The sequence below is a fragment of the Octopus sinensis genome, linkage group LG2 (genome assembly GCF_006345805.1).
Source record: "Octopus sinensis linkage group LG2, ASM634580v1, whole genome shotgun sequence".
Lineage (NCBI taxonomy): Eukaryota > Metazoa > Mollusca > Cephalopoda > Octopoda > Octopodidae > Octopus > Octopus sinensis.
The window spans coordinates 132,299,511-132,311,071 of record NC_042998.1 but is presented as its reverse complement, the minus strand read 5'-3'; positions in this window follow the sequence as shown (position 1 = coordinate 132,311,071).

The window sequence follows — 11,561 nt, the reverse complement described above, 5'->3', positions numbered from 1 at the left end:
TTGGTCTCTTTTGCCAAACCACTAACTTATGATGATGTAAATGCACCAACACTGGTTGTCAAATGGTAATGGGGGAACAAACACAGACACAAATCACATACAAAGACACACACACACACACATACACATGACAGGCTTCTTTCAGTTCCCATCTACCAAATCCACTCACAAGGCTTTGGTTGGCCTGAGACCACAGAAGAAGACACTTGCCCAAGGTGCCACGCAGTGGGACCGAAGCCGGAACCACATGGTTGGGAAGCAACTTCTTACCACACAGCCACACCTGCGCCTGTGTAAGTTAAATAAAGCACTCGTGGTGAGAGAACAGTCACCCAGGTAAGACAGGGCATCTCCAAAACTCTCAATTCTAGCCTCACTAAAGGCTTCAGTCTTTTCATTAACTGAAAAGCTATCAACAGTTAGTTGTCTGGGGCAATTTTTCATGACAGGAGACACACTTTGCATCAGAGAGACACTCGGGGGTTAGATGGGAGTGCAACAGTAATAATGGTTACTCTATGGTACATGTGGTGATGGTGATGCTAGATCTGATGTTGAAGCGATGTGGCAGGGAGGGGGTATGATGGCAGATAATGGCACTGATGATAGCAATGATGGTGGCAATGGTGATTAATGATAGTTGTAGTTGTAGTAGTGGTGGTGGTAGTGGTGGTAGTGGTGGTGGTTGCAGTGCTGGTAGTGGTGTTCATAGATTTGGAGGAATGTGATGATGGTATTGGTGGCTATGAAGGACTGGAGGAAGGTGATGGTATATGTGTGTAAGAGAGAGAGACAGACAGACAGACAGACAGATAACAGTGAACCCGATAATGGTATTGCTGATGATAGGTAGTAGTGGTGGTCAGAAGTAATAGTGGCAGTGATGACAGCCGTATCTGTAATGGTGATGACAGGTATTGGTAATTAATGGTGGTAGTGGTGGAGGCGGTGGTGACAGTCACAGTGGGGGGTTAACACCACATGAAGAGAGAGAAAGGTAGGAGTAGAAACACATTTTAACACAGACGAGTTACATAATCATGCTTAGAAAACACACACACACACACACACACACACACGTACAATATGTGTAAAGAGTGAAGTGGTGGGGGAAGAAGACAATAAAAAAAAAAGAGTCAAGATACTTCTCAAAACCAGTTAGGATTAATTATATAACCATAAATTCATGGCAGCTATATGGAGAGAGGCACCTTTCACCATTTACCCAGCAGCAAATAATGCCTTCATATCCCTAGTAAAAGAATAAACCTCACCATAACAAGCCAACAAAGAAACCTCCGTGAGGTCGCTCAAGTGGCTAGAAATAACAGTCAAATAAGATGTTAGAGCAGGGCAGGCCAACCTGAGTCCTGCGGGCCACACGCAGCCCGCAGACTTTTATCTTGCGACCCGCTTGATACTTTCTTGAAGTATTGTGTTTAATTTCAAAATAAAATTGTTTGTGTAAAACATTTGTTTCAAAATAAATTTAAAATTGGTTGTATACTGTCAACTTAACGTTGCTTCCTAGGGCTAAACAGTGGTGGTGTAATTCCTTTACAGGACTCTCACGTTAAGTTGACAGTATACAACCACTCTATCGCTCCACCACCGTACATATCTCTATGAGATATTTAGAAATTTAATATTTCCAAATTTAAAATTGATAAGTGGCAATAAAGCAATAGCCTACAATTTTATAATTTTAAACAAACGAAAAGTATTAAAAGTTCTTGATTCTGTAATTTGATTATTTGACTATTAGTGCATAAAGTATACGAGCGGCCCTCAATAAAATCTTTCTGTGATTCAAGTTGCCTGCAATGTAATTTGAGTTGGCCAGGCCTGCCCTAGACTAATTCTCTTTTATCTTTTACTTGCTTCAGTCATTAGACTGTGGCCATGAGGGAGCATCACATTATTCTTAGTCAAATGAACTGACCTTATTTTTTAAAGTTTGGTACTTATTTTGTTATTTGTTAGTCTCTTTTACTGAACTGCTAAGTTACAGAGATGTAAATACACCAACAGTAGTTGTTAAGTGGTGGTGGTGGACAAACACAAACACATTATTCTTTCCTTTCAGTCATTGGACTGTGGCCATGCTGGAGCACTGCCTTTAGTCAAACAAATCAACCCCAGGACTTATTTTTTGTAAGCCTAGTACTTATTCTATCGGTCTCATTTGCCAAACTGCTAAGTTACGGGGATATAAACACACTAACATCAGTTGTCAAGCGATGTGTGTACAAACACAGATGCACAAACACATACACACACATATATATGTAACAGTTAGTACTTCATTGCAGTAAGGTCACCAGTTGTAATGGCGGTTGTTAAGGTGTTGGTTGCCAGTGTGCAAGATGGAAGAACAGTGATTGAAGTTGTAAAGAGATATTTATATACCGTTACTTTTAATATATATCCAAAACCACGACGGGTTGGTATGTATAACTAGTAGATGGAAAGGCATGCGAGGTAAAAAGAGTTAATTTCAGCCGGTATTTGTGTACACAATCTCATAGTAGAATATATAGAGAGATATGGTGATGTTACAGAGAAAAGAAAGTGAGTTAGTAAAAGTGAAAGTGGTGGGACGAAGCAACTGTTTCGTTGGTGAGTTACCTTAGTTGTCCCTTTGTGCTTTTTCCTTTAGAGCCAGCGTTTTGTTCAGCTGGCCAGACAGACTCAGTTCTCACCAACTGACTTTGGCTTATGGAATTCTTGTTTTTAGATCTATCCAAATCCAACCAAAGTTAGAAATATTGTTGAAAACAATAGATTTTGTTGGTGGTCTGTTATCTCTATTCTAGCTTCGGTGGCCTAGAAGAGGTTAGAAGGGTCAAGTGGCAAAGACATTATTCTGCCAAGCGATGGCATCTGGCAAATATAACTGCTGTCCTCACAGAAAAACTATTGTTTTACTGTGAGAAAAGTGCTGTTGAAATTTGGCGATTGAGGATCAAATCCATGCCATACCTGCATGATCCACTACACACACACACATATATGACAAGCTTCTTTCAGTTTCCCTCTATAGCAGCTATAGTAGAAGACACTTGCCCAAGGTGCCACGCAGTAGGACTGAACCCAGAACCATGTGGTTGGGAAGCAAGCTACTTACCACTCAGCCACTCCTGTGCCATTTACCGAGCAGCAAATAATTATTCTCTAGTAAAGAATAAACCTCACCATAACAAACCAACAAAGAAACCTCTGTGAGATCACTCAAGTGGCTAGAAACAACAGTCAAATAAAACCCTAGAGTAGAGCAGGTTTCTTTCAGTTTCCATCAACCAAACCCACTCACAGGGTTTTATTCAGCCCCAGGCTCTAGGAGAAGATGCTTGCCCAAGGTGCCACGCAATGGTACTGAATTTAGAATCATGCATATGAGAAGATAACTTCTTAGCATTCACTTGATATAGTCCATGAGATTTTATCTATGGATAAAAGAACGACTAGAAGGGAATGCCTTTAACAATATAGTTCCCTGAACCTATGTGGTCATTCAACCAGTTACCGAACACAGCCGCAGGAAGACAAGATCAGATAATGCAATCATGGATTCACAAGCTTTCATCCTATAATCCCTTAACTATCATGGGTGTTATGCTTCCATCCCACCCTATCCCCCGGCGAAAGGTGAAAATCCATGAAGTAGAAACAGTACTGTACTGTGTTGATTTTTTAGATTTTTTAAATAATTTGTATATATTTATTTTATTATACCACGGAGAAACCAACATAAGCTTAAGTAATATGGCGAGGGATTACAGTATGTATTATGTGTTTCATTCACCGAACTGCAGCAATGCTGGAGTAACTGCCTTGAAGGGTTTAATCAAATAATTCAACGTCAGCATTTGTGAAGGACAAATACACACACTCACACACATTCATGCAATGGGCTTTTTTCAGTTTCCATCGATCTAAAGCAGAAGGCAATTGTCCAAGGTGACATCAAGTGGGAGTGAACCTGAAACCATGTGGTAAACTTTTTACCACGCAGCTTACACCTGTTAGCTTTTATATTTTTATGTGCTTCATTCACCAGACTGCAGTTACGTGGGGTACTGCCTTGAAGAGTTGAGTCAAATAAATCAACTTCAGTACTTGTGGGGAATACACACATACACTCACACATGCACACACAATGGGCTTCTTTCAGTTTCCATCTAAGAAAGTATTATTCAGCCCAAGACTATAGCAGAAGACATTTTGCCCAAGGTGGCATGAAGTGAAACTGAACCCAAAACCTTGTGATTGGGATGCATACTTCTTACCACACAGCCATGCCTGTGTCTACACACTATGGTCTGAACAAAAGACAGGATTGTCATGCCTGGAACACCTTTGATATCAGGTCTGCTGGATCAAGCCTGACCTAGCTCTAAACAAACAGCAACAGCCTACCCACCCATCCCAAATTCTTGCATTTATACACTGTAACAACAAAAAAAGGAGAAGAGAATGGCATGGCAGGAAAAAAAAAAAAAAAAAAGAAGTTAGGTTAATTTGTCACCCTAAACTGACGACATAGCAGGCCCTGATAAATATATCCAGTCAACTCTCAACCCCAACCCACAAAGGCTGGGATGGCTGTTCTTTAGTTTTCTCAGTTCTTCCATCATCTTGAAATACTTTGGCATTAAGGAAGCAAACACACAACACACAACCAGCTGCAAAACAGCTGCTTCAAGTGAAACATGGTTGAGAAGAAGAGGCAGAGGAGGAAGAAGAAGGGAGAGAGAGTAGAGAGGGACAGAGACAGAGAGTTTAGTTGGTCGGTATCTTCGGAGCATTCATAACCTTTCAAACTTACTTCTGGCATTTTTACATTACACCCTTTCCATTCATCACACACACACACACACACACATTCTCTCTCTCTCTCTCCCACATCCAACATGTACATCTATCACATGGCACCCACACACACACCATATGCACAACCATCCATCCTCCCACACAACTATCAATCACACATTCTCTCTCTCTCTCACGCACACAAAGTTCATTTTTTTTCATCCTATCCACCCCCATTTATTTATGACATTTTACTTTTTTGAAATTTTTTTTTTTTTCAATTATTATTATCATTATCATCATTATTTATTCAAATATTTATTAATTGAATAAAACGAAATATTATAAATAGAAATAATTGACGTTTTTATGAATTGTTGTTTTGTTTTTCATTTATTCTTTATGTATACAGTGGAGAACGGCTAATGTTTTTACAGCTGGATACCCTTTCAACTACAACCACTTGGAATTTTTGCTTTTTATCCATCAGGTAAACAGGAGCAAGCAGAATCATTCCTGTTATTCAACCCCAGGTCATCTTAGACTAAGCAGACCAATGATGAAAGATATCACAGCTGTAATCATCCTATCCCTTTAAAGGGTGTTATCAGGGTCATCTTGGGGTCATATAGACCCCAAGTATCAAAACATCAAGTCCTGTAATGCTTATTTAGTGAACACCAGCACTCCATCAATTATGGTGACATGGGTTCCCAGTCAATCAAAACAACGGAACAGACTGCTCATGAAATTAACGTGCAACTGGCTGAGAACTCCACAGACATGTGTACCCTTAACATAGTTCTCAGGGAGAATCAGCGTGACATGGAATGTGACAAGGCTGGCCTTTTGAAATACAGGTACTACTCATTTTTGCCAGCTGAATGGACTGAAGCAATGTGAAATAAAATGTCTTGCTGAAGGACACGACACACCATCTGGTACTGAATTCATAACCTCAAGGTTGAGAGCTGAATACCCTAATCTCTATGTCACACGCCTTCATTCATTCATTGATAGCAAGCCACAACATACATAGAGTAGAATTGGGTCCCTAGACCCATGAAACCCTCAGGCAAATTGTCCAGTATTCTCATGCCTTCAGACAGTACCAGGTGTTGTAAGTCTGCTTTACCTAATGTGTTCTTTCCCTTTGTAAAGATGGCATCTTCAATTGTAGCCCTGGGTTGACCAAAGCTGTGTGAGTGGATTCAATAGACAGAATTTGAAAATAGCCCCCGTGTGTGTGTGTGTGTGTGTGTTGCTGTCTCCTTGCCTTGAAACCATGTGATAATTATAAGCGAATGTTGCCATCATGTAAGCAGTGTCCTTTGCTTCCAATATTCTGTGGAAATCTGCCTAGTCATGGGAAGAACTTGGAAACAGGTGAGGGCTGGTGATGAACAGGGCACCCAACCATAGACAGTTTGCCTCAAATAAGCGCTATCCAACCCATGCAAGCACGGGAAAGTGGACATTAAATGATGATGATGATTACACTCTCTCTCTCTCTCTCTCTCTCTCTCTCTCTCTCTCTCTCTCTCTTCACACCCTGTTATTGCTGTTTTTTCTACTGCACAGTTGAGTATTGTCTATCTTCCACTTTTTCCTCACAGTCACCATCATCACAGTCCTTCTTTCTTTCTTCCTCTCTCTTTCTCTTTCTCTCCTCCATTACAACCATGTTTTCCTTTCCTTTTTTTTTTACCCAAGTTCAACTTCTGTCATTGCCCTACTGCCTACCCTCTTCAACGGGGGGTCACATTGCCCTGTATGAACAGAAACAATATAAAGCAGTGAAGATCCTTTTTTGTTTTGCAGAGTACAAGGTAGCCTCAGTAGTAACTGGTACCATGTTAAAATGCACTCAGTTCATCCTATGAAGTAGTTGGCAGATGAGTGGAAACAATGTAGAGCTGAGAGAGGACCGACCCCCTAATCTTGCCTTGTGGTGGTAACTGGCATTCCATTGGTCACATTGATGAGGGTTCCAGTTGATCTAATCAACAGAACAACTTGCTCAGGAAATTAATGTGCAAGTGGCTGAGCACTCCACAGACAGAAAAGTGTTGAGCAAGAGGCAAATGCATATGTGTGTGTGTGTGTATATATCTATATATGTATGCATATGTATGTGTGTGTGTATATATATATATGTGTGTGGAGGTGCAATGGCCAGTGGTTAGGGCAGTGGACTCGCGGTCAAAGGATCGTGGTTTCGATACCCAGACCAAACATTGTGAGTGTTTATTGAGCAAAAACACCTAAAGCTCCACGAGGCTCCGGCAGGGGGTGTCAGTGAACCCTGCTGTACTCTTTCACCACGACTTTCTCTCACTCTTTCTTCCTGTTTCTGTGACACATTGTGTCACTATAAAAGTATAGTGTTATCACCTTAACACAGTTTTCGGGGAGATTCAGAGTGACACAGAATGTGACAAGGCTGGCCCTTTAAAAGACAGGTACAGCTCATTTTTGCTAGTTGAGTGGACTGGAGCAATGGGAAATAAAATGTCTTGCTCAAGGACACAATGCACTACCAGGAATTGAACTCGTTACCTTACAATTGTGAGCTGCATACTCTAACCACTAAGCCACATGATGGCACAAAAATGGAATATACCCAATATACTTTGTAAAAGGGTTGATATTATTAGAAAAGGCACCCAGCTCCAGAAAGCATGAGTGGAATTTGGTAACAAGGATCCATTTAGGGGGAAAGTTGGGGTCTGAATAAGAAGTAACTGAGACCAGGATGAATCATTCAACCCAGGCCAGCTTAGAACAATGAGGATGGTTATGTATATGTGTGTGTGTGTGTGTGTGTGTGGAGAGAGAGAGCGCGTGTGTGTGTGAGAGAGAATGTATGATGTGTGCATGAGAGAGTGTGTGTGCATGTGTGCGTGAGAGAGAGAGAGCATGTGTGGGTGTGTGTGTGTACATATGTGTGAGTGTATGTGTGGGTGTGAGCGTATGTGAGAGTGTGTGCGTGCATTTGTGTGAGAGAGAGTGTATGTGTGTATGTGAGCGTGAGAGAGAGAGAGGGAGAGGATGTGTGGTTATCTGTGTCATCTGTGTGTGTGTGTGTCTGTATGTGTGTGTGTCTATGCACGTGAACTTTAAAGTCAATAGAAACTATGTACATAAAATAAAGCTTGCCGTAAGAACTTGAGGATTATAAGTGATTAATGCTAGGCAGATTATCTAGGTCAAGCTCTGATAGATATTGGTTTATCATAGTGCTTTGGTCAGTCATTTGATGATGATACAAGGTGGTAGTCACAAAATGTCAGATCAGCAAAAACTAAAACTACATGCAAATACACACACACACACACACATACACACATAGCATTTTAATATGTGTAGCAGGGTGGATAAATGGGTGTAAGTGTGTGTATAATGATAGCATTAAAACAAATAGGAAAGCAGATCAGAGGCCTGTTATTTTCTAAACTTTGCAATTATGTATGAGTATATGTATATATATATATATATATATATATCTTATATAATATGTGTGTGTGTGTTTATATATATATATATATATATCTTATATAATGTGTGTGTGTGTTTATATATACATATATATATATATATATATATGTGTATATATATATATATATCTTATATAATGTGTGTGTGTGTTTATATATACATATATATATATATATTATATATGTGTATATATATATATATATATATATATATATATATCTTATATAATATGTATATACATGTATGTATATAATATATGTATATATGTGTGAGTGTGTGTGATATACATACATGTATACATATATATATAAAGAGAGAGATTACAAGAAAAGATGTGTGCTGATCAAGAGAGAGAGAGTGTGTGTGAGAGAGTGAGTGAAAGAGAGAGCGTGAAGGACAGACAGGGGGCAACAGCAAAGAAAGAGAGAAAACAGGAGTAAAAATAGAAAGAGTACAAGAGGTGAGAGATAGACAGACAGACAGACAGACAGACAGGAGAGAGAGAGAGAGAGAGGCTATGTGACATAATAACTGGAATAATGATTTTTTTTTTACAATTCTATTTGTCATTTTGTTTATTTATAGATTTACTTATTCAATAAAACGCTGAAGTTAAATGATTTTTAGCATACTTAGCTTGAATTCTGACTTTTGTAAAAAATGTTCACTGGGATTGAACTTGCAAAAATTGGAACAGAAAGTTGCTTCACACACACGCACATGCACAACACAACACAATTATATGTACAAACCAATGAACATGCCTCTATATGGTTGCTCAGCCTGCTAAAAACAGCAGACAAATTTCTTCAATTCACACCCTAAGCATCTTAAGAAAAGAAGAGTACATTATTAGGTGATGTCTTCCTACATACACTAAACCTAAAAAATTATTGGGAACAAAAACCAATGGGTAACAAGGGTAGTAAGGCTGGAATTTCTTCGATCAAAGGTTAACATTACCTGGATCAATCTGAAACTCAACAACACTGAATAATATAAGTGAAATGGAGACTTTCCTGACACAGATGGCCTGAAACTTTTTATAATCCACATCTATTTACAAGCTGGAATATCAAATTCCTACAGCTGCCACACTAGTTTTAAAGTACTTTGTATAGTATGGTGTTATGGAAATGTAAAGGCATCTGTATTCCAATCAATTATTTAAGTAAATTATTCACAGGCACAGGAATGACTGTGTGGTAAGAAGCTTGCTTCTCGACCACATGGTTCCGGGTTCAGTCCCACTGTGTAGTACCTTGGGCTGTCTTCTACTATAGCCTTGAGCCAAACAAAGCTTTGTAAGTGGATTTGGTAGACGGAAACTGAAAGAAGCCTGTCATATATATATATGTTTGGGGACAAACACAGACAAAGACACATTCATAGAAATATATATGTATATATTTCTATGAATGTGTCTTTGTCTGTGTTTGTCCCCCCTCCATCACTTGACAACCGATGTTTGTGTGTTTATGTCCCTGTTACTCGGTGGCTTGGCACAAGAGAGCGATAAAATAAGTACTAAGCTTACAAAGAATAAGTCCTGGGGTCGATTTCTTTGACTAAACAAAACCTCTTTAAGGCAGTGCTCCAGCATGGCCACTGTCAAATGACTGAAACTTGGGGTCAATAAATAAGTACCAGTTGAACACTGGAGCTGATGTAATTGATTTACCCATCCCTAGAAATTGCCGGCCATGTGCTAAAATTTGAAATCAAATTTTGTTAAATTTAGGTGACCACAAACCCTTGGTTCAGAAAAAAAATCAGTAAATTTCAAAAGCTTTGACACCAGAGGTTCCTGAAAAATTAATGTTGTTACTTGTAGTGTCCTACATGCAGAAAGTTTGAAAAAAAGAAAAAAATTATCGAGGGATGATCATGGCAGGAATGCCTTTTGCTTGTTAGGGCTGACCTGGATTCAAAAAACAGCAACTACAATGCACCACAGTATACAGCACCAACCACAACCAACTAACTATATCTCACACCATACTGCACCACACACAAACACACACACACAGAAAACTGAAAGGCAAGCATATTTGTGAACTATTTTTCTCTCCTCTTATCTTTCCTGTGAAGCTTTATTCTAATCTATTTGAAATATATAATTTATATATATATATATAAATTATATATATATATATATATTCTTCCTTCCTCTATACCACCCACTCTTCATATGTCATTATCATTCTCTCTTACACTACATTTATCACCACCACCACCACCACCACAACCACTGCCGCCACCAACGCCTGCACCAGTGCACCACATAATAATGTAAACCTGTACCTAAAGAGTTCTAGCCATACACCCACCATCTACTTTGCTCACTGCCAAAAAAACAGCCACACTGCTGACCTTTTCCATGTTAGTTCCAGCACACTGACATTAATACTTTTTATAAAGATATGCATGCAGTGAGAAGTGGTTTGCATGGAGGGGAGAGAGAGTGAGAGCAGTGAGAAAGAGAAATTACAAGGAAATGTTACTAGAAAAGTGTTGAGCAAGAGGCATATGCATATGTGTGTGTGTATATGTATGCATATGTATGTACATATATATATATATATATATATATATATATATATATATATATATATATATATATATATATATATGTGGAGGCACAATGGCCCAGTGGTTAGGGCAGCGGACTCGCGGTCGAAGGATAGCGGTTTCGATACCCAGACCGAACATTGTGAGTGTTTATTGAGCAAAAACACCTAAAGCCCCACAAGGCTCCAGCAGGGGGTGTCGGTGAACCCTGCTGTACTCTTTCACCACAACTTTCACTCACTCTTTCTTCCTGTTTCTGTGACACTCTGTGTCACGCTGAATCTCCCCGAGAACTACGTTAAGGGTACACGTGTCTGTGAAATGCTTGGCAACTTGCATGATAATAAATGGGCTGCAACGTCACTGGTGCCAAGCTGTATCAGCCTTTGCCTTTCCCTTGGATAACATCGGTGGTGTGGAGAGAGGAGGCCGGTATGCATGGGCGACTACTAGTCTTCCATAAACAACCTTGCCCCAGACTTTTGCCTCAGAGGGTAACTTTCTAGGTGCAATCCCATGGCCATTTATGACAGAAAGGTGTCACAATATATAGTTAATCCAAATATGAAAACACAAAGAGAAAACACAACACGAGGACGTGGAACAAGTATAGTGTTATTGGACACTCAGGAAAGGAAACAAAGAAGGAGGATTTAACATTTCGAGTGGAGCTTTTCGTC